Raw genomic sequence first — 26,064 nt, forward strand, 5'->3', positions numbered from 1 at the left:
GCACGCCACTCCAGTCTTCGCTATTGCACTCTACGGTACTCCACTCTCTGCTATTCCACTGTACATCGCTACATTCTATGCTACTCCACTCAATGCAACACTACTGTACATCATTTGACTCTGCCTCTCCACTCCACTCTGTGCCTCTCCACTCTATGCTGTTCCATGCCACTCTACTGTATTCTATTCCCCTCTACCACACTCTACTGTGCACCACTCCAGGCTATGGCACTCCACTGTACGCCCCCCCAATCCAAGCTACTCCATGGTACGCTATTTCACTCTATGCCACTCAACTCTACACCACTCCACTCTACACCATTCCACTCTATGCCTTTCCATTGTGCGACAACTCTAATGTTTGCAATCCACTCTATGCCACTCCACTGTACACCACTCCACTCTATGCCAATTCACTCTATGCTATTCCGCTTTACTGTACTCATCTTGGCCACTCCACTCTGCACCACTCCACTCTACGCAATTCAATTCTATGACACTCCATTCTATGACACTCCACTCTACACTATTCCACTGTATGCCACTCAACAACACTCACCTACACCACTCCACTGTGACCATGATACTCTATGCATTGAGACTCTGGCCCTCATTATGACATTGGCGGTAAATCCCACTTACTGCCGTGCTGACTGCCACCAACATACGGCCGCCGCCGTGGATATCCACTAACCATATTATGACACACACACACCAATCCGTCACTATTCAGACACACACACAAATCCGCCAGCCCAAAGGTCAGTGATAAACTGGCGGTAGAAAAACCCACATCGTTACGCCAGCAGAACAACGCCCACAACATTATGACCCACGAATCACATTCAATGGCGGTAAACCATTGGCGGTACATACCGCCGCGCTCAAAATACACACACACAAACAAAACAGCACCACATTGGAATATTTAAATAACACACACCTGACACTCATACACACACCACACCACACCCACACACCCACACAACTATAAAACACACACCCACATTACCCACAACCCTTTACGACAACAAATAATTGCCAGCAGAGAGAGACAGCAAGAGCACCCACACAACCAGAGCCACATACCACCATCACCTATACACCACCCACGCACCTTACATCACACACCCCAACACATCACCCTACACATCCTCACCCACACCACTCACCCATGGCACCACAACGACACCCCAGATTCTCTGAGGAGGAGCTAAGGGTCATGGTGGACGAAATCATCTGGGTAGAGCCTCAGCTATTTGGAGCACAGGTGCAGCAGATATCCATTCCTAGGAAGATGGAGCTATGGCGGAGAATCGCGGACAGGGTCAACGCCGTGGGACAGCAACCAAGAACAAGAGATGACATCAGGAAGAGGTGGAATGACCTACGGGGGAAAGAACGTTTCATTGCAGCAAGACACCAGCTCTCTATACAGAGGACTGGCGGTGGACCCCGACCTCCTCCCCCACAACTAACAACATGGGAGGAGCAAGTCTTGGCAATCATGCATCCTGAGGGCCTGTCAGGAGTAGCCGGAGGACTGGACTCTGGTAAGTCAACTCTCCATTACTATCACCCCCCTACCTGCATGCCATCAGATACCCCCACCCTCACTCCCATCACCCCACCACCTCCCACACACCCCACCCATCCCAATGCCAAGCCCTGCATGCCCTACCAATGCATGGACACCGCTCACAGACCTGCATGTACACCTATCACTACAGCATGCATACCAGAGACAATCACCTAGCCCACCAAATAACAACTCACACAAGGCAAAGCTGCCTGGGCAATAATAACCATATAGGGCAACCCACCCATGCACAATATGTCACACACAGAAACAATAACACTGCATTTACATCCCCACAGGAGCCCCAGCCAATGTCACCGGAGAAGAGGTGTCAGCAACATTCAGTCCCCCCCCCATAAGAGGCCCACAGTGATGACAGGAGCTCTGGTCGCCTGGATCTGGATGACCAACCTGGCCCATCCGGGACCTCCGGATAGTCGGTTACCCAGGCACAGTCTCATACCACCACAGAGCCTCCCCCTTCCACACACCCGCCCAGCGGGCCCATACCTCTGTCCCCAGGACACATCAATCAGCAGTGTGTCCACCATTACAGGGTCCCCAGGGCACACCACAAACACAGGACAATCAGGGACCTGGGGTCAGTGGCAGTGGGCACACGGTTCAGGGGACAGAGTCACAGGACAACAGGGAAGCTAGGAGGACTACTGTGCGCCAGGGGGAAGACAGGCCCAGGCAACCGACTATCGAGGAAGCACTCACCGTGATCCTGGGAACATGTGGCTGCAGGAGGGACAGCACCTGGGGATCAGGGATGACTTGAAGGCCATTAACACCACCCTGGTCTCCATTGCAGGGGTACTGGCAGACATAGCCAACAGTATGAGGGAGGCAGTGTCACAACAGCGGGCCCCTGACACTAGTCAGACTACTGAACAGCCCTCCACCTCCACTGCCACTAGTGGACAGGAGGCCCGCCACAGGACCAACAGGCCACCAGCACCCCTCCCCCTGCAGAAGGAGAGCCACCCCGCAAACGTTCACTGCGATCCAGGCAGAAGCTAGAGACTGTTGCCAAGACCCCGCCAGGAAATAAGACTCTCCTGATTGTCACCCTTGTGTCACACTCTGTCACCCTCTCCACCTTGAACTGCCATTGCTCCCCTTCCTATGCACCCTTGGACAATGCACCTGTGATACCAATAGACTGGACTCTAACCTGGACTTTCCTCCATCATCACCCCAGCCCATTGCGCTTCCCCCTTTTCGTCAGAGCACTGCAATAAACACACTTTGAAAAAATACAAGTATGGAGTATGTCAAATATTTTCAAAATATATTTGTCTAACAAGGTTCAAACATTGCAATTCAACTGTACAGTAATGTTTACATAGGAAAGACCTGTAGTTGGCTGCACTGAACACACCAGGAGCAATAGTGGGGCACCAACATCTGCAAAAAGAGATGCCAGTGGGTACAGTGAGTGGTCATAGAAGTAGGAATTCACAGCCTGCCTGTGACAATGTCACACACCAACCTGTCAATGAAAAGTGAAATAACACTGTCTTACTTGTGTGTCATTGGAAGTATTGACGAATGACTGCACTTCTGTTGTCCTCATCCTCATCCTCTGCCTCCTCATCTTCACTGTCCACAGTGTCCACTGCTGCCACACGGCCATCTCCAGCCTCCTCCTCCTGCAGAAAAGGCGCATGGCATCGCAAAGCAAGGTTGTGCAACATACAGCATGGCACGATGATCTGGCAGACCTTCTTGGGTGAGTAGCACAGGGATCCACCTGTTAGATGGAGGCAATGAAATCTGGCCATCAGGAGGCCGAAGGTCCTTTCTATTATCCCTCTTGTTCGCCCATGTGCCTAATTGTAACGTTCTTCTGCCCTTGTCCTGGGATTCCTCACAGGAGTCAGTAACCATGAGAGGTTGGAGTAACTAGAGTCACCTGCAAATATCGAGGGACAACTGTTAGCCACACACTATCCTATATGGCCGACACCATACACATACACCAACATCCACTGTGTGGGAACCAGGGCTCACCGATTAGCCACACCCTGTGCCTCTGGAGTTGGCCATTACATTTGGGATGCTGCTATTCCACGGGATAAAAGCATCATGTACTGAGCCTGGATGCTTAGCATTGACATGGGAGATGTTCTGGTCCGCCAAACACACCATCTGCACATTCATAGAGTGATAACTTTTTTGATTTCTGAAAACCTGTTCATTTCGCCGGGGAGGGGGTGGACAAATGCAATATGTGTCACATTAATCACACCAATGATGTTGGGGATATGTCCCATTGCATAGAAGTCAATCTTCACTGTGGCCAAATCCTCCACCTGGGGGAAAACAATGTAGCTGCACATGTGTTTGATCAGGGCAGACAACACTCTGGTCAGCACTATTGAGAACATTGGCTGTGACATTCCTGCTGCCAAGCCCACTGTCACTTGGACAGAACCAGCTGCCAGGAAATGGAGCACAGATAGAACTTGCACAAAAGGGGGGATCCCAGTGGGTTGACGGATAGCAGATATCAGGTCAGGCTCCGATTGGGCACACAGGTCTGTTATTGTGGCACTGTCAAGTCTATAGGTGAGGATAAAGTGCCTGCCCTCTGTTGTTGCCAAGTCCACCAGGGGTCTGTACACGGGGGATGTCTCCATCTCCTATTCATCTGCAGTGGTTGCATTCTATGGGGCAAAAGAGTGAGCAGCTGGTCATTATCTTTACATTGTAACCACTACAGTTCAATGCATATTGTGATTCGTACAATATTATGGAGGCATATGTCCAGAATGTGAAAATGTGAACTGTGACGCAGTTAGGATCTATGGCCTGCCCCCACCCCCACCGAAATGGCGTCCGCCTGTCCAGTATGGAGGGACAGGTGGAAGTGAGGTAATTCCTCTGACGTTGTGCGCTGTTGCGGGAGGCGGTCGAGAACCGCTGTGCAACTCCTCATTGGTTATCATTGGGCCCTATGGGTTACAGTGGCCAATGATGATGTACGCCTGTGGTGACGGTACGCACCGCCGCGGACGTGACCACCATTTTCTATCTGTTCACTCACTTGCTACCTGACCTTCAACAGGAGAAGACCTACACTGCATATGCTATTGTGACCTGTGTCTGGAACCTACCATGGCTCGTGTGACTGGGGAAAGGGCCCCTGCCTTCACCTTGGCGAAGTGGGAGTGACTGGTGGATGGGGTCCTACCCCAGTACAGACTGCTGTATGGGCCTCCAGACCAACAGGTGAGTACACCGTGAGCGCGATGCATGGGGCATGAATGCATGGAGTGGTATGTGTGCAGGCCTCATTTGGGGGGGTGGTGGATGTCCCCTGGGCAGCGTGTGGCATGTATGCAGGGCCATGTCTGTGCTAATGCGGATGGGAAGGGGCATGGTGGGCCATGAGTGTAACAGGCAGGACGGTCTGACTAATACCTTTCCCTGTGTGTATTTCTCTGCAGGTCAGCGCCCATCAAAAGAAGGGTATATAGTGTGCCATCGCCAAGGACGTGCGGACCCTGTGTGTCTACAGCAGGCGGAGCACCCACTGTCAGAAACGGTGGGAGGACCTGAGACGATGGGCACGGAAGATGGCGGAGGCCCAGCTGGGGATGGCCTCCCAAAGAGGAAGGGGTGCCCGTCGAACCCTGACCCCCTGATGGCCTGCATACTGGCGGTGGCCTATCTGGAGCCGGATGGGTGCTTGGGGGCATCACAGCAGCAACAAGGGGGTGAGTACAGTGATCTTCATTACAACTTATGCCTGGTGGGGTGGTATCCAGTGGGGGATGTGGGCCTGTGGGTGCCCCTAGTCCAGGGCTCACATTGCAGAGAGGGTTCCATGTTGGGCAGGGTTCTGATGTGAAATTCCTCCAACTTAGCTAGTAGGCATCCACTACTGGGCAGGGGTGTGTGGGTCTCAGGTATGCTGCAGTTGGCGGTATGTGTCCCAACCCATGGACTGGTGACTAGCATTGTAACTGGTAGTGCATTGCCTAGTGCGTAGGGCTGCCCCCTGTGTGTGAGTGTGTTGTGTACACCATTGGTGGTGTTGGTGCCACCATTGACCAAGTGTATCCTTTGTCTCTTCCCCCCTTTTTGTTTTGTCATCCAGTCCTTATGTGCATTAGCTTCATCTGGCCGAGGAGCAGAGGAGCGGAGGCACCGGCGACAGAGGGAGCTGCATCCCACATGACCCAGGAGGCCGAGTCCAGCGACAGTGAGGGCACCAGTGGGACAGAGGGCGAGGGGAGCACCACGGTGGAGACTGGAGGGGACAGTTTGGACACGGATACCTCCTCCGATGGAAGCTCCCTAGTGGTGGCGGACACCTTTGTGCCCACCCCAGCTATAGGTACAGCAGCTACTCCCGTACCAGCACTGCCCTCCCAGCAGCCCCTCAGCAAGTTTCCCGTACCCGCTCCCCCAGGAGGGTGGGCATCTCCTTCGCCCCAGGCACCTCAGACCCTGCCCCAGTTAGCCCTGCTGCCCTGAGTGAGGAGGCTATGGACCTCCTGCGATCCATCGCTGTTGGGTAATCAACCATTGTGAATGCCATCCAGGGGCTGGCAGCCCAAATGCTACAGTCCAATGCATTTCTGGAGGACATTCACACTGGCTTGGCGGCCCAACAAAGATCAGTCCAGGCTCTGGCCTCCTCTCTGATGGCAGCCATTGTCCCTGTTTCCACCCTCCACCCTCCAACTTCATCTACCCAATCCCATCAAGCACACAGGCAGACGAGCATGCACACAGGACAACACACAAGAGTGGACATGGCAAACACAAGCACCACACTTCATCCCACAGACACTCACACAAACACCATCCAGATGCAGACACACCAACATCCAGTGCCTCCACTGTGGCCCCCTCCTCCTCGTCGTCCACCCCCCTCCCAGTTGTGTTGACACACCTGCATGCACTACATCATCATCCACTACCCCCATCACCAGCACACCTATCAGATCACACACCTCACTGGCAGTCACCACCCCCAACCCACATCCATGCACACGTCCCCTGTGTCCTCTCCCACTGTGTCTGTGCCCCCTCCTCCCAAAGTACACAAACGCAAGCACTCAGACACCCAACAGCTATCCACCTCAGAACAGCATCCAGCCCATGCACCTGCACCCAAACACAGCAGACTGACACCTCTTACAACCACTCCCTCTTCCTCCACTCCCATACCTTCTCCCTCTTCCCACCTCAATGTCCCTAAGAAGCTTTTCCTCTCCAACATTGACCTCCTCCCTACCCCTCCCCCCCTGTCCTTCACGTCAGGCCAGGGTGGTCAAAACCCAGGCAAGCACCTCAGCCACCCAGTCCACGGGCACAGTAGTGTCCCAGCAACTCCAGGTGGGAAAGGATCCCGGCCACCAGCCAGCCAGATGGAAAGGGGGCCTGCCCCAAGTGCTGCAGAAAGGTAGGGCAAGGAGCCAGCCCTAAGTGCTGCAGGAAGGAAGGGCAAGGAGCCAGCCCCAAGTGCTGCAGGAAGGAAGGGCAAGGAGCCAGCCCCAAGTGCTGCAGGAAGGAAGGGCAAGGGGCCTGCACCAGCAGGCAGTAAGGACAAGGGGCCTGGTGCTGGGACTCAGTCGAAGACCCCACCTCCAACCATGGTGGTGCAGCCATCCGAGGCTTCCGGGTGATGGGCTGGAGCCTCCCCCCACCACCATCACCAGCAGCACCACCATTGGGCAGCCGTCTGAGGCTGCAGGGGATGGGCTGGAGCCTCCCCCCACCACCACCAACTCCGCCAGCAGCACAACCACCACCACCACCACCATTGGGCAGCCATCCGAGGCTGCACGGGAAGGGCTGGAGCCTCCCCCCACTACTACCAGTAGCAGCACCACCACCACCACCAGTGGGCAGCCGTCCGAGGCTGCAGGGGATGGGCTGGAGCTTCCCCCACCACTACCAGCAGCAGCAGCACCACTGCCACCACTGAACAGCCGTCACCGCCGGAGGACCTTCTGTAGACCTGCGTATGTGGGCTGTTGTGCGGCCTGCCCCCTGCAAATCCAGTGGGTATGACACCCACCTGAGAGACTGTGACCTTGCACTCCCCAAAATCTGCATCACAGGGCACGATGACCCCTCCAGAACCAGTGGAGATGCCACCCACTCACCCCATCCTCCTCAGGATGAAGCTCACAGGGCACGATGCCCCCTCCAGAACCAGTGGAGATGCCATCCATTCACCCCATCCTCCCCAGGATGAAGCTCACAGGGCACGATGACCCCTCCAGAACCAGTGGAGATGCCATCCACTCACCGCATCCTCCTCAGGACCAAGCACAGGGCATGTTGCCCCCTCCAGAGCATGTGGGCAAGTCACCCACTCAAGAGACTGTGGTCTTGCACTCCCCAGGACCAAGCACAGGGCATTTTGCCCCATCCAGAGCATGTGGGCAAGTCACCCACTTGAGAGACTGTGGCCTTGCACTCCCCAGGACAGAGTAATGGGCATGTTGCCCCCTCCAGGACCAGTGGTGTTGTACCATATGCCGGCTGAGGTGCTCCCCGTTCCCATGCCCCTGAGGTGCCTGCCTATTTTAGACCTAATGCCCCTGCAGTGTTCTCTCTGTATTGTTGCAGGAGTAAAATGGGGCCTTGGACTTTGTAGTTTGGCCCTGTGTCCCACGAACATTGAGGACTGGGCAGTGTCACCACATTTGTAAATATGTATATACTTTTTGATTTGGATGCATGTATTTCTACTATTTTATCTTATTACAATCTTTTTACTCTATTGTAGTTGTCCTTGCATTATTCCTGACGGGTACGGGGTAAACATGTTATGTTGCTGCATCTTATTGTGTGTATGGTGTTGGGGGTGGGGGTGTTGCATGTGTGTGTCACTCACTTTTTCCTCCCTCCCTCCCTCCCCTATGTGCTAGGTGGCTGTACTCACTGTGGTTGTCTTCGCCGTCGTTGGTGTTCGTAGTGGAGCAGCACATAGAAGAGCATTGGGAAGACATGCAGCTCGGGCTCCATGGCGGCATGTTTGGTCCCTGAGTCTCCACAGGCGAGTCGTTTCCCTTCTGTGCAGTGTTTCCGCCAGGCTTTTGATGTCGTTGGTACCGCCCCGGAAAAGGTGGCAGATTGGTGTGTCATAATACAGTGGATGGAACATTGTCTTCCGCCTGGCTGTAGGCGGTTACCGCCGTGGTGCCTGTTGATTCTGCCCTGGCGGTCGGTGTGTTAAAGTGGCTGTCTGAGCTGTTTCCGCCATGGTCATAATATGGCGGTATTTACTGACGGCCTGTTGGCAGTATTACCGCAGCTGTATCACCAACCGCCAGGGTTGTAATGTGGGCCTCTATGCCTTGATACTCTACAATAAGACACTCTACAACACAACAGTGTTTGACACTGCACTCTTTGCTACCCCAGTCTATGCCAATCAAGTCTACTCATCTCTACGACCCTCTACTCCACTCTACAACACTCTAACCCTCCACTCTAACAAATTTTACTCCACTCCATGCTACTCCACTATACAAAACGCTACTCAAGCCTATGTCACTATACAACATTGTAGTTCACTGTATGCCACTCTTCCACACTCTACTCCACTGTATGTGGCTATATGCAACCCCCTCTATGACACTTCATGACACTACTCCACTACTCAACTCTGGTCCACTGCCGCTTGACTCTACAACACTCTGGGCCACTCCACTGTATCACACTCTACCACACCGTACTTTACTCTATCTCACTCCACTGTACAAAACTATACTCCACTCTATGTAACTCCACTCTACTCCACTCTACTGCAATTTCCAACACTACGACACATCATACCACTCCACTGTATGACAAATCAGCATATGCTGAGCAACTCCACTCTACTCCATTTCATGGCATTGTACTGTTCGAAGCATCACTCCAATCTATGATACTTTAGTCCACTCTGTGCTACGCCACTCGACTCAACTCCACTGTTCAACACAATACCCCACTCTACACCACTGTACGGCATTCCACTCTATGCGGATCCACTTTAGAACACTCTACTCAACACTGCTCTATACAAGTCTACTCTACAACATTCTACAACACTCTACTACGTTGTATGCCACTGTAATGCACTGTACTACAGTCTATGCCCCTACACTCTATTTTGAAACTCTTTACTCTACTGCCACTGTACAACACTCTATACAACTGTATGCCACTGTACAACACTCTACTCCACTCCAAAACACACTACGCAACTCTCTTTATGCCACCCCACCCCACTATAATTCACTCTATTCTATGACATACTAGTCCATTGTACTCCACTGTTCTCAACTATACACCACTCCACTCTACTCAACTCTATGTCACTCAGCTCAACAACGCTCGATACCACTACACTCTACCATACTCTACCATAGTATATTGTACGCCACTCTACTCTACAACACTCTACTCCACTTAACTCCACTCTACGACACCTTCAAACACTCTATGACAGTGGTTCCCAACCTTTTGACTCCTGAGGACCCCCAATGATGCATTACTGGAAGTCAAACATTAAAACAGTAATTCGCAAAAAATATAACAAGTACACACTGAACAAATACTCAAATTACTAAAGAAATAATTATTTTATATTGAAAAAATATGCAAAAATCAAAACATTTTATCGGGAAGGTTGGCACTGCATCTCGGCGACTAACTTTTCAGTGTTTGCTTTCATTTAGCAAAGGTGAATCCTCGGGTCAGATTCTGCATTTCTGGAGCGATTTCTGTTTTTATTTTTTAGGTATGTAAGATATGAGAAAAGCTTTTTCACATAAATAAGTGGTGGGGAAAGGAACTAAACCATAAGGGCCTCTCGTCTCTCCCTAGCCTCTCTGTCACATTTAATTCGTTTTTTTTATAGCATCTCTCATACCACTGTAGGGTGTCAGGGCACTTTACAGGGGACTACAAGGTGTAGGATTCACATGTCATCCACACTGGTAGGCATTTTCTAAGAGTGCTTGGTCTGGAGATGCATAAACTCAGGATTCAGAGCACAGCGCAGTGGTTAGTGATGACTTTAATAATAAGAATGTATTTCTACGCAAGCAAACCTTTTTTTAGCAGCATAAGGAAAATTAAAGACTGGGAAAAAAACAACTTTCTAATTTGTGCCAAGCAGTTTGCATGCCGGTCTTTGATGGCAGTTCATAGCTCACTGTGCTAAATTACCATTACGAACTGCACAGTAACAAAAGAATCTCTGTGACAAAAGAAGTATCCCACTGTGCCATGCACATAAAATACCATTCTCTGCTTGATACACGTTATTTGCAGCAGGCATATTAACCATCTGCGCTACCTTTAAGTCAAAACTGCCACTGCCCAAAACTCTCATTCCTATCCAGCAGGAACATTAATCACTAGAGATATCTTGATGCTTTTATTTTTGCTGTACAGGGAGCTTTGCAGTGCTTTTAAAACTGCTGAACAAAGGATGTAATAAACATAAAAACAACCACATGTTTGTCAGAGACCCCAGCTAGAGAATGCCTTCCACCCAGCCCAGGCCTGGGGATCCCCTGGGAATGTGTCACGGACCCCTGGGTGTCCTCGGACCACAGATTGGGAACCACTGCTCTATGACATGCCTCTCTATACCACTCAAGTCTTTGACACTGGACTCTATGCCACTGCACTCCATGCCATTCCACATATACCACTCCACGCTACGCTACTCCAATGTATGCCACTCCACTTTACCCAACGCCACTCTAACCACTCAACAACACTCTACGCCCTTCCAAGCTACCATACAATGCTTCACTCTATGGCACTGCTCTATACAACAGTGCACTACAATCTATCAGGGGTGCGCCACTATAGTTTATTCCATGCCACTGTACAACACACTACTCCACTCTAAGACATGCTATGCAACTCCCTCTATGCCATTCCACCCCACTTTATTGCACTCTACTCTATGACATACTACTCCACTCTAGTCTAGAGTCTCGTAATCTACTCCAGTACTCCACTCTACACCACTACTAATTCTCTACTCTATACATAGAACTGTACAAGACTGAATGCCACTTCACTCTACCACAATATACTTCACTCTAACACTACTTTATGCCACTCGACTGTAGAACACTCTAACCCACTCTGTGACACTCGACTGTACTCCACTATACAACACTTTATGACACTTTATGACATGCCATTTTACTCCACTGTACGGCACAGCACTCCACTCTATGAAACTTTTCTCCAATGTATGATGTGTTAAGCCACTCTACCCCACTTCATACCACTTCTATTACACTTTACTCCACTCTATCCTACGTGGCCCCACTCAACTCCACTCCACTGTAGTCCACTGTACGATATATTACCCCACTCTTCCCCACTGTTCAACAGCCCACTCTACGCAACTATACTTAACGACACTCTCCTCAAATATATATAACTACACCCTACAAAACTCTAATACACCCTATGCCACTCCACAACACTCTACTAAGCTATTCCCAGACGCCCCACCGTACAACTCTGTACTCCACTCCATGCCTGTACACTCCACAGTACAACACTCTACTCCACTGTAGGGAGACTTTCCAACAGTCTACGACACAGCATTTCACTCTACTGTACAAGACACCATTTCAATGTATGATACTTTAATCAACTCAATGCTACGCCAATCCACTCCACTCCACTTCATGCTACTCTCCTTTATGACACACAAACCACTCTAAAATACTTCACTCCACACTATGTTATGCCACTCCACTTGACTTGACTCCAGTCTAATCCTCAGCATGACACTTTACCTCACATTATGCCGCTCCACTGTGCAACACCCGACTCTACTCTGTGTACCTTCCCTTTACAAGGCTCTAGTATACTGTATGCCACTCTATGACACTCTACTCCACTCTATGCCACTGTACTACACTGTAGGACACTATAGGGCACGTCACTTCACCCTTCTCTACAACATGCCACTCCATTATATGATAGAGGAGGATGGGGTTTTGTGAAGAGAGGATGGCTCAGAATCACCACAAAATGCCAGACTTTCTGTTTCTGTATGCAATTTCTTGTTTGTTGTGGTAGGAGGAGGTCTCTGCCTTCACAGTAGAGTCTCCGCCCTGCATGCAGTACAGAGACTCCAGAGCGGAGGTGGAGATTTTGCATGCAGGAGGGAGACACTGTGTGTAGCAAAAGTACTAACAATTAGATATAATAAGAAAATAAATAAGAAGTATTGTTTGGTACCTAATTTATGGGTGTTAAGTAATGGTATTAGTATGTTTGCCATAAAACATGAGTGTATTATGTGTGATTTGATGATTACAGGTTGTTAATAATAAGTGTTAAAGTGCATGAGAAAATGAAGAGTCAGCTATTTTTAAACCAGAACACGTCATGTTAAATGACATTATATGAAATAAACATAGTTTCAGAATGATATATAACAACAGTGTGTTAGTTGTTCATCATCATCATTGACAAGAGACTGTCCAATCACATAAATGCATCAACCAAACTAGCAGAGCAAGAAAAAAGTGTTATTAGCTGATCTCTGACCTGTATACCCTGACCTCTAGTTTGGACCTGAAACCTGGGTACATGGATGTGGACATTGATAAGGAACAAAGAGCCAGATTTAAGAAAAGTGATGCTAACATGTGTGCGGCGTATCTAAGATACGGCGCACCATGGCGGTAGTTAGGGAACTAGCGTCAACATATTTAACGCTAGTTCAGAGCTTTGCAGGATTAGCGTAAAAAATTTAGACGGTAATCCTGCAAAGCCCATTGAGGCCCATTGTAAACAATGGTGTGCATCCTTTTAATGCCTGCTCTGAGCAGGCGTTAAAAATGCCGAAAAAACAACACGCAAAGAAATCTCTTAGATTTCTTGGTGCCATTTTTTTGGCCCCCCTAATGGAGGAACGCCCCCTTCGCATACATTATGCCTGGCGCATGCATAATGTAGCGCAAAGGTGACAAAGTAGCACAATCACATAAATGCATCAACCAAACTAGCAGAGCAAGAAAAAAATGGTAATTAGCTGATCGCTGACCTGTATACCCTGACCTCTATTTTGACCTGAAACCTGGGTACATGGATGTGGACGTTGATAAGGAACAAAGGGCCAGATTTAAGAAAAGTGGCGCTACACCCAGAGCAGTGCCACTTTTCTTGCACCCCTTATTACCCCCCCCCTAATGCCACCATGTGTGCGGTGTATCTAAGATACGGAGCACCATGGCGGTAGTTAGGGAACTAGCATCAACATTTTTGACACAAGTTCGGAGCTTTGCAGGATTAGTGTCCAAAATGTTGACGCTAAACCTGTAAAGCCCATTGAGGCCCATTGTAAACAATGGTGTGCCTCCTTTTAATGCCTGCTCTGAGCAGGCGTTAAAAATGCCGAAAAAACAACACGCAAAGAAATCTTTTAGATTTCTTGGTGCCATTTTTTTGGCCCCCCTAATGGAGGAACGCCCCCTTTGCATACATTATGCCTGGCGCATGCATAATGTAGCGCAAAGGTGACAAAGTAGCACAATCACATAAATGCATCAACCAAACTAGCAGAGCAAGGAAAAAATGGTAATTAGCTGATCGCTGACCTGTATACCCTGACCTCTATTTTGACCTGAAACCTGGGTACATGGATGTGGACGTTGATAAGGAACAAAGGGCCAGATTTAAGAAAAGTGGCGCTACACCCAGAGCAGTGCCACTTTTCTTGCACCCCTTATTACCCCCCCCTAATGCCACCATGTGTGCGGTGTATCTAAGATACGGAGCACCATGGCGGTAGTTAGGGAACTAGCATCAACATTTTTGACACTAGTTCGGAGCTTTGCAGGATTAGTGTCCAAAATGTTGACGCTAAACCTGTAAAGCCCATTGAGGCCCATTGTAAACAATGGTGTGCCTCCTTTTAATGCCTGCTCTGAGCAGGCGTTAAAAGTGCCGAAAAAACAAGACGCAAAGAAATCTCTTAGATTTCTTTGTGGCATTTTTTTGGACCCCCTAACGGGGCCTGGTGCAGGTATAATGTAGTGCAAAGATGACAAAGTGGCACAATGCATGCATTGCGCCACTTTGTAATTTGGCACGACGATTTTGGCCTCATTGGGCCATATTAGTGTAAAAAAAAGATGATGCTAATGTGGCGCAAGGAGGCGCTAGGGGCTCTTAAATCTGACCCAAAATCTATATGTAATCTCCGTTGCATGGTGATGTTCCGCAACACACAACAGGCCACTATAATCTTTCATACAACTTTCTGGGGAGTACATGAGCACCCCACTGTATGGGTATACATTTGAACAGCAACTTAAGGATTCTCAAAGCGCATTCTATAATGACATGTGTAAGTATGTGTTCCCTACCGTAAAACTCTGTTGACGTAGTGTGGTTGGCTGTCTGTAGGGTATGAGGAGTGCCAGCAGTGTCTGTTGCGAAATGGTGTACTGTGTGGTGAGGTGGCTGCCATGCCACACTTGGTGCAGTCAACGGCACCTAGCATATGAGAGAAGTGGGCAAAGACATAGAATTCCCTTGCCACCCTTCTCCTTTCTGCTAGTGACTATGGGATGGCAACAAACTGGTGCACTCTTCTATTGATGCATCTCAGTATTCTATGCAAGCCTCAAGACTAGCTTGTCTGGGATATGCCAAAGTTGTCCGAGGTGACCCTCTGGAAAGATCCAGTAGTCATGATATAGAGCACAGCCTGTATTTTGACATAGGCAGATATCTCTTGGGAGCTGGCTCTAGGTGAATCATGCTCCTTCTCCCAGTCTGCAGTTCTGTCAAGGATCACATCAGCTGAGAAGTAGTATCTGACAATGACAGCTTCTCTAGTCATGCCAAAGATGTAATCCTTTGCTTGTAAACCCACTCTCTTATCCTCCTCAAATAATTATTTCTCACAATGAGACAACAAACACGTTCACTGACAAAGTGAAGGCAGGAAAGGAGTGTTAGTATCTGAGACCATTTGGTATGTGCGAGATTGCTTGGTGTGGAAATGTGTTTCAGCTGGAAAAGGGTGATAGAGTTGAGAACAATCACTCCTTACATTACCAGGTGCATTGCAAGTGTTGTAAGGCTTGTTATATATATTTACAGCATTTCATCATAAGTTACAGAAAACATTTCCACCTAAAGTAAAATATATATAAATATTTATTATGCAGCAAAAGTTATTAAAAGTTAGATACAGAATACTTTAAATTAATTCATTTATTTAAAAGTATAGGTGCATTAATTAGCAAATCTAAAACGTAATTACAATATTTTATAATAAAAGAATAATTATGTTTCATTTCTATATTTTAACACAAAATTAAATGTTTTTATATTTGTAAAAGGTTGAAATAAACGAATGTATTTCACTAATGTTTCCTATTGTGTTTTATTTTAAATCCTTGCCTCCATTATTTTCTATGGGAGTGTGCTACAGTACCAGTGATTGGCCATGTGTGGTGTTGGACTTACTCTACCTGTGAGCTGGAGTCCATTTACTACTGTTTCGGGTCCTTTTTGGCTGTAGTAACTTCAGAAGTGTAGTTTGTGAATATGTATGGTCTTACTCTTTTGTGGGTGAGTGCATGACTCTCCCTAAACCATCCCTTAACCCCTCCTTACTTGTCCATTACTCCCTCCCTCTTTGTAGTAAGTATTCCTCATTTTCCAGGCACTCCTTTCTGCTCCTCCCACATTTACTACTGAAACATATACTTACTTGTGCAGAGAGCTCCGCAGTCGGGGTGGGGAGAGATGCGAGAGGCTGAGGCATAGCCCTCCGCACTTAGGTTTGTGAATGTCATTTTGTAACACGTGAGTAGTACTACTGAAGTACTACTAAACATACTACAAAATGCAATTTGGGAATAGGTGCCCATGTCTTTATTCCCAGCAGCCTTCTAACTTTGCTGTAGTTTATACAAGCATTTCCAGTCTTTTAAAATATGACATCTCATATCTTATATGCAAATTTTGCATTTCTTCTGTGCCCACCTTTTTTGACTCCCAGTCCCTTTCAGATCTCAGTTATTCTAGACCTGCAGCTCCTGAGGAGCACTTAACTATAACTTGCCAGTCTTCTCATGAAGATGTAATTTGAAATATCATGAGTATATTTATGAATGCTATGATTTAACATGCTATAAGTGATGTAATATCAAAGGGTTTACGAAGTGCATGGGAAAGGCACAAGTTATAGTTAATGTAGGCTGGCTAGCAAGTTGACAAGACTCAGTACGGTGATGCGCATGTTACAGTAATTTTGGGGTGGGCGTATATTTTAACTTTAAGTTATAACTATAAAATGATAAGAATAACTTTATAATTTCTAATGTTTGTGTAGTTTACATTTGTTTTCTATACAAATAATTTAGTAAATTTTCCTGACTATAACTTATGCTTAAACTTAGGTCATGATTTAGAGTTTGGCGGACAGGTTCTCTGTCACAAATGTGACGGATATACCGTCCTCCGTGTTAGGATTCCCAAAGGATATAATAGGATGGTAATACGGCGGACGGTATATCCGTCACATTTGTGATGGAGTAACCCTATCCACCAAACTCTAAATCAGGCCCTTAGTTTTTTCATTGAATGTCAATGTTTTTTTAATAACAATGTGTTTGAAATCATATTAATTGTTTAAATTAATTGTTTTTGCTACCATGGTACTTTTGCAAAACTTCAAAGTTCATATTATGGAGTCTTGTAGCATAAAGTGGATTGACATAGAGTGGTGCGGAGCAGTTTGGAGTTGACTGTTGTAGAGTGGAGTGGTATAAAGTGGAGGAGAGTGGAGTAGAATGTCATAGAGTGGAGTGTTGTCCTGTGAAGTGTCATACAGTAGAGTGGGAGAGAGTGTCATAAAGTGGAGTTTCATAGAGTGGGTGAAGTGGAGTTGCATGGAGTGGAGTAGAGTGCTGTACAGTGTAGTGACATAGAGTGGAAAAGATAAGAGTGGCATAGAGTGGCATAGAGTGGAGGGGCATAGACTGGAATAGTGGAGTAGAATGGAGTAATTTCATAGAGCAGAGAGGAGTAAAGTGACATGCAGTGACATAGAAGGAGTTGGGTAGAGTGTTGTAGAGTGTCTTACAGTGGCAAACAGTGGAGTAGAATGTTATGGAGTGGAGTTGCTACAGTGGAGTAGAGTGTCCCAGAGTAGAGAGATGTCAAGTGTTGTACAGTGGAGTGTCATAGAGTGGAGTTTAGTGAAGTGGAGTAGAGTGGACTGGAATAGACTGAAGTGGCATGTTGCAGAGTAGAGTGGAGTGGCATAGAGTTGAGTGATGTGTCATAAAGTGTTAGTACTAGATAATTTTAGAGCAGAGGGCATGCAGTGGAGTGCCATAGAGTGTAGTGGCATGTGGTAGAGTGGAGTGGCATGTCACAGAGGGGACTGGCGTGTCATAGAGTGGAGTAGAGTGGGGTAGAGTGGAGGGGCATAGAGTAGAGTAAAGCATTGTAGAGTGGAGTGGCATTTCATGGAGTGGTGTGTCGTAGAGTGTCCTTGGGTGGAGTCAAGTGTTGTAGAGTGGAGTGGTGTATAGCAGAGTGGTGTGTCTTGGTGTAGTGGGGTGGCATGTCATAGAGTAGTGTGTCATAGTGTGGAATGTCATAGAGTGTGGTGTGGAGTGCCATATAGTGGAACGGCATGTCATAGAGTGGAGTGGCATGTCGTACAGTGGAGTTTCATACAGTGGAATGGTGTCCGGTATAGTGGAGTGGTATTTCATAGAGTAGAGTGTAGTGGCATCGAGTAGAATGGTGTGTCGTACAGTAGAGTACAGTGGCATGTCATAGAGTGGTGGGTTGTAGAGTGTCTTAGAGTAGAGGGGAATAGAGTGGAGTGGTATAGAGTGGAGTGGCATGTTCTACAGTAGAGTAGTGTGTCATTGAATGGAGCGGCCTTTCATAGAGGGGAGTGGGCTGGAGTGCTGTAGAGTGGAGTGGTATGTGTAGATTGGAGTGGTGTGTTGTAGAGTAGAGTGGAGCAGTGTAGAGTGGAGTGGCATGCCATAAACTAGAGTGGAGTGGCATGTCATAGTATGGTGTGTCCTAGAGTGTCAGAGTAGGGGGTAGAGAGAGGAGTGGCTTAGAGTGGAGTGGTATGTCATTAAGTGACCTGTTGTAGAGTGGAGCGTCATGTCATAGAATGGAGTGGCGTGTCGTGAAGTGGAATGGTGTGGAGTGTAGTACCTTGGAACGGAGTGTCATAGAGTGGATTGGCATGTCATAGATTGGAGTGGTGTGTCATTGAGTGGAGTGGACTGGTGTGTAGTAGAGTGGTGTAGTGGAGCAGCGTGTAATAGAGTGGAGTTGCGTGTCATACAGTGGAGTGGTGTGTCCTAGAGTGGTGTGGCTTGGAGTGTCATACAGTGGAGTGGAATGGCACAGAGTGGAGTGGTGTGTGGTAGAGTGGAGTGGTGTGTCATAGAGTGGCATGTTATAGAGTTTTGTAGTGTGGAGTAGAGTGGAGGGGCATGGAGTGGAGTAGGGTGGAGTAGAGTGTTGTAGAATGAAGTGGCATAGAGTCGAGTGGCTTGACGTAGTGTGGAGTGGTGTGTCATAGAGTGGAGTGGACTGGCATGTAGTGGAGTGGTACAGTGGAGTGATGTGCGATAGCGTGGAGTGGAGTGTTGTACGGTAGAGTAGAGTGTTAGTGGAGCAGACCGGCCAGTGGTAGAGCAGAGTGGCACAGCATAGAGGGGGTCATTCCGACCATGGCGGTCATAGACCGCCAGGGCCGGGGACCGCGGATGCACCGCCAACAAGCTGGCGGTGCATCCAGGCCAATTCTGACCGCGGCGGTAAAGCCGCGGTCAGAAAAGGGAAACCGGCGGTTTCCCGCCGGTTTTCCCCTGGCCTGAGGAATCTTCCATGGCGGCGCTGGAACAGGATGGCGGGAACGGGTGTTGTGGGGCATAGCAGACACTGAAAATCTGCACCCGTCGCACCCTTTCCACTCTGCCGGCTCCATTCTGAGCCGGCATCCTCGTGGAAGGGGGTTTCCCACTGGGCGGGCGGGCGGCCTTCTGGCGGTCGCCCGCCAGCCCAGCGGGAAACTCAGAATGTGCACCGCGGTCATTTGACCGCGGTGCGGACATTCGGCGGCTCCCGCCGGCCCTGCGGTTACCGCAGCCGGCGGGAGTCGGAATGACCCCCAGAGTGTCTTAGAGTGGAGCGGTGTAAAGTGAAGTGACAATAAGTGTAGTGGCATGCTGTACAGTGGAGTAGGGTGTCATACAGTGGAGTTGCGTGCCCTAGGGTGGAGTGGCCTGTAGAGTGAATTGGACTGGTGTGTCCTAGGTTGGCATAGAGTAGAAGAGCAGAGAGCGGAGTAGAGTGTTGTAGAGTTGAGCTGAATAGAGTGGAGTGGTGTGTCGTAGAGTAGAGTAGAGTGGAGTTGAGACTGGCATGTTGTTGAGTGTCTTAGAGTAAATTGTTGTACAGTGGAGTGTCATAGATTAGAGTGGCATGTCATGGATTAGAGTGGAGTGGTGTGTCATAGAGTGGCATGTCATGGAGTGTTTTAAAGTGGAGGGGTGTAGAGTGGAGTGGCATTGAGTGTAGTGGCATATAGAGTGCAGTGACGTGTAGTATAGTGGAGAGGTATGAAGTGTTGTACAGTGCAGTGGAGTGTCATACAGTGGCATGGCGTGGCGTATTGTAGTGTGGAGTGGTGCACCATAGAATGGATTGGCGTCTTGTTGAGTGGAGTTTAGTAGCATGTCATAGAGTGTCATAGAGTAGTGTAGAGTGGAGGGGCATAGAGTGGAACAGAGTTTTGTAGAGTGGAGTGGCATAGACTGGAGTGGCATGTTGTAGAGTAGAGTGGAGAGACCTGTCATTGACTGGCATGGCGTAGAGTATGTTAGAGTGGTGAGGCATTGAGTGGGGTGATGTAGAGTGGTGTGGCATATGATAGAGTGAAGTGGCGTGTCACAGAGTGGAGTGGCATACAGTACAATGGCGTAAAGTAGAGTGGCACAGTGTGTTTTTAGAAAGTACAGTGGTAATCTGTAAACTTTAAAAAAAATATATAAATGAATCGAAAATAATTTTCCCTATCTCAACAGAGTTTTCTAAACTGTCTCATGTCTTCGTATACAGTTCCAAAACTCTACTAATCTAGATTTTACATTAAAACCCAGAACAAAGACAAAGGGGGTCATTATGAACATGGCAGTAAACACCATCTCCTGCCGTGGCGACGGCGAACAGAATCCGCCATTGGCGGTGAACAGAAACCTGCCATATTAAGATGCAAAAAACAGAATCCGCCAAAAATATTCCTACCACCAGTCACCGCCAGGGCCTTGTCGGCGAAAAAGCTGCACATCCCACCCCGCCACCGCCGAGCACACAAATCCCCCGCCCTCCAAATAATGATGCACAAATCACTACGGCGGTCAGTGGATGTCGAACGACCATTGGCGGCACAGACCGCCACGGCCTGCAAGTGGACCCAACAGTAAGAAATACACACATTGACAAGTTTGAAACCCACACACCTGACACACATCCACAACACCATAAAACACTCACAGACACACCCCACAATCCTTTGCATCGCCAATAGGAGAAGCCAGACGGACAACACTACAGGCGGACACTGAACACCACATCACACGACTCAAACACCCAACCACACAACAGCACCCTCACCAATATCCACACAACACACCACCCACAACACACACCATGGCACACCCCAAGCACCCACACTTCACAGAAAGGGAGCTAAGGACCATGGTGAACGAGATACTCAAGGTCGAGCCACAAATATTCGGGCACAGGTCCAGCACACACCCATCGCCAGGAAGATGGAGTTATGGCAGACCATTGTCAACAAGGTCAACGCAGTGGGAAACCACCCACGCACGAGGGACGACATCCGCAAGAGATGGAACGAGGGAAGGTGAGGTCCATGGCATCCAGGCACAACATTGCGGTACAGAAGACTGGGGGAGGACCTCCACCAACACCCCGTGACTACACTGACTGGGAGGAAAAGGTACTGGCCATCCTGCACCCTGAGGGCCTCTCTGGACTCACTGGAGGAATGGACTCGGGTAAGTCATCCACAATTACCCCATATCCACCACACCTTGAATACATGCACCACCCCACCCCTCCAACTACCACCAGGACCACTACCCCACCCAGGCCACAATCACTAAATACAGTCACCCTGCATGCCCACAAACCCACCAACAGGCCCACATCCCTCCCCCTGTGCACAGCCACCTACCCCTGGAAGGCATCACAATGGCACTACACCACCCACAATGCACCTCCACATCCCAAGCAAAATGCAATGGCAACCTCACAAAAGCACCCTGAATGGCCCACCAGTGGAAGCCCTGCACAAAATAGGCCTGCCCTGTGCACCCCCATCTAATTTTGCAATTGTAACATACATGTCCATTCCCCCCAAAAGGCTCCACCACCCATGCCACCCTGACGGACAGGACAAGGAGTGGCAGTGGCCCACATGGAGACAGAGGCACCACTCAGGACACTGGAGAGGGAACTCTGGACAGTGAGGAATACCTGGCCCTTCACACAGTCCTGGGCTGTCACCATCCAGCAGCCCCACACAGGACACCACTGACAACCCTACCACCCAGCCACCAACATCATCTCCGGGCAAATGGCCCCACACCTGTGTATCCAGGCCACAGACTGGTGGAACACAAGGACAGAGGCCACAGTCACCACCTACCAACAGGCAGGAAGACGATGGCCCCAGTACAAGTGGCACCGCCACACCTGTGCAGGGGACACAGGCACAAGAGGCTAGGCCCAGTGGGAGGGCATCAGTGGCCCAGGGGGGAGGCCAAAGGATGGATGCTGTGGCCCAGGAGGTCATCTCTGAGGTCCTGGGAGCATACCACCATACGCAGGACAGGATGGGCCAGATTGTGGCCACCCTAGAGCAGAATCAAAGGCTGCAGATAGCACACCACCAGGAGACCATGGAGCAGTGGAAACAGCTCAATGCCACCATGGCCACTATTGCAGGGGCGCTGCTGCACCACTTCCCAACCCAGCCTGAGACCCCCACAGACAAGGAATCCCCTACCACAGACCAAGATACAGACCAGCCATCAACAGCAGCAGCAGCTGGACTGGTGCCACAATCTAAGGACACACTGGAGACCAGCACCTCCACCCGTACAGGCCAACACCAGGCACCCAAATGGTCCCTCAGGCCCAGATATGGGACAGGAACATCTGCCAAGACCAAGGCACCCTCAAAGAAGTGACTCTGACACGAACTGTCCCCCAAGTGTGCCACTCAACCGCCATCCCCACCGTGCAATACCAACTCAACAACATGTAAAATACAGATGGACATATTACCACTGCCAACAATCGCTGAGACCATGTAGCCAGTATGGACATCCAACAGCAGCCCACTCCCATCACTGTAAAAAACACCCTGGCATCCCTGACACCTAATAAACCCATGTACACCAATGTCAATGTCCCCTGTCAGTATGTTGAATCAAATCGAACTGTGCATGCAATTGTCATTGTAATCATATAATCATACCTTCATTGCAGGAATGGCACCCCAAGTACAACATGGGGTGGTGTCAAAATAAATGTCTAACAAGTTGTTCATCATGTCACATGTCACATGCAAACCTTGTTACAGTGAAAGTGTCTATTGAACCAACACCCACATAGGGGATAAGTCAGACAGACAGTATGCAGCACAGACAACAGCAGCAAATAGTACATCATAGTCACTGGAAGTATAGTTGGATCAGTTAGTTCCTGGAGTGTACATCTTCACCCTCTTCATCATCACCATCACTCTCATCCCCTCTTAGAGGAAGCTGGTCTGGATATACAGCACACTCCTCCTCCAAGAGTGAATAGATTTCCTCACAGCCACGTTGTGCAGCATGCACCCTATAATGCGCTCTATCACCCTCCTAGTACGTCCTCATTACAATTCCTCTCTGCATCTGTCCTAGGATTCCTCACTGGTGTCAGGAGCCAATGCATGTTGGGGTAGCCAGAATCACCTGCAAAAAGTGGGCAAAACAGGACTGTAACTAACAAGCCTCAGTTGCAGACAGGCTGGCTGTCAGCTATGTGTAGAAAATGTGTCAGACACACATACCTATGATCCATCCTCTGTCCCCTTGTAGTTATTCCATCATGTGTGGCACACTGCTGTTCCTCAGCACAAAGGAATCATGAACTGATCCCGGGAACATGGCATTCACATGTGAGATGTACTGGTCAGCACTACACACCAATTGAATGTTCATAGAGTGAAAGTTCTTCCTGTTTCTGTACACCTGTTCACTTACTCTTGGGGGGATGAGAGCTATGTGGGTGCCATCAATGGCACCAATCACATGAGGGATGTTGGCAAAGACATAAAAGTCTGACTTGATGGCAGGGAGTTCAGCACTTTGGGGACACCTCACATATGACTGCAGGTGTCGTACAAATGCATTCAGGAATCTGGACAGTATGAGGCAGAACATTGGCTGTGAGAACCCTGCACCCATGCCCACTGTCACCTGAAATGAGCCTGTGGCCAGGAAATGGATTGCAGAGAGCACTTGCACTTCAGTAGGGATGGCATGCTGATTATGATTAGCCGGTCTCAGTTCTGGATCCAGTAATGCACAAAGTTCATGAATAGTAGCACGAGTGAGTCTGTAATTGATAATGATGTGACGTTCCACCATGGTCTCCAAATCAACAAGTGGTCTGTACACCGATGGGGCCTTCCCTCGCCACATGGGTTTATCCCTAGGACGAGTGGAGAACGCATGTGAGGGACACATATTTATCTTCACAACATGTTGATTATTCATCACTGCTGACAAACAAGTAGATGACACATATGTATTGTAGGATGTTAAACTGGAGTGACATGTCCTCACAGATACATCTGGACTGTTGTGGTGAGTAACATTTTTTTGTCCATGCATTTGAGTGATGGGGTCCATAGGGCCTGCATGGGGCCAATGAGAAATTAATAACTGCGTAGTAGTGTGCAAAATGTCTGCCCCCAGTATTCCAGAAATGTAGCAGTGGAAGTGACCTCATGCCGCTAGCGGTTGTCGAATGGCGTAAGGCGGTGTTCACCGCCGTGCACCCATTCATTGGTTAACATGGTTGTCGATGGGGAATATGGGCCTATCATGATCACCGCCGGCAGTGACGGTGCACACCGCCGCGAAGCGTAAGCTATCTCGTCACCCCAACTTCACTTGACTCACGGATTACGTGCATGCAAGTACATCACTGAGTGTGCTGCTGTGTCCTGACCCTGGTCCTGGAAATGGCATGAGTGGCAGGGGAAAGGGCCCCGGCCTTCACCACCGAGGAACTGGAGAAGCTGGTGGACGGGGTCCTACCCCTGTAAGCCAAGCTCTAAGGTCGACCAGAGGTACAGGTCAGTAGGCGGATTGGGGTGCATGGATGTGTGAAATGGTGGTAGATGGCTGTAAACAAGTGTGCATGATTTGACACTGTACAGCCGTGAAATGCAGGACATACTGCATGTGTGAGGTGCTGTAATGCTGTTTTAAGTGTCCGTCCCATAGGGGATGTATAGCCAGCTGTATCAAATGGGCATTGTCTGACCTCTGTGTCACTTTTCGGTGTGTCCCGTACAGGTCAGCGCCCATCAGAAGAGGGGACTATGGCAGGCCATCGCCAGGGAGGCGCGGACCCTGGGGGTCTACAACCAGCGGAGCACCCACTGCAGGAAGCAGTGGGAGGACCTGCGGTACTGGGCCAGGAAGACCTGCGAGGCCCAGCTGGGGAAGTCCTCCCAACGAGGAAGGGGTACCTGTCGGGCACTGACCCCCCTAATGCGCCGCACTCTGGCGGTGGCGTATCCAGACTTGGATGTGCGCTTGAAGGCTGCACAGCAGACACAAGGGGGTAAGTACAGAGACTATTGTATGCCTCCTTGATGGATGTCTGAGGGTGCTGTAGTAGGTATGCTGTCTAGTGGCAGGGACTCTGATAGATGTCATTTGGCATAGTGGCCCCATGGGCAGTTAGATGATAAGGGACAGGTCTGCAGTTCTTCAGGTCCTTCTGTGATGTTGGAGATGGATTTATACCAGGGTTGTGGCCAATAGTCAGGGGCATAGCCATTAGTATAGCTGTTGGTGCTGGATGGTGTTATATTTGCTGGGTGGGAGTATGTGTGAACCAGTTATGTACATCCATTCAGCTATTTACAAAGGGTTCTCCTGTTTTGTCTCCCCCACCCCTGTTCTCCTGTGTTGTCTGTGTACATCAGCATCATCTGGCGAGGGAGCAGTGGCACCGGCGAGTGGGGATGCAACAGCCCACGGTTCCAAGGAGGCAGAGTGGAACGACGCCAAGGGGACCAGTGGGTTGGAGGGCGAGGGGACTACCATGGGAGCTCCCTGGTGATGGCGGACCCTAGTGGGCCCACCCATTCTTTGTCA

The sequence above is a fragment of the Pleurodeles waltl genome, chromosome 2_1 (genome assembly GCF_031143425.1).
Source record: "Pleurodeles waltl isolate 20211129_DDA chromosome 2_1, aPleWal1.hap1.20221129, whole genome shotgun sequence".
NCBI lineage: Eukaryota > Metazoa > Chordata > Amphibia > Caudata > Salamandridae > Pleurodeles > Pleurodeles waltl.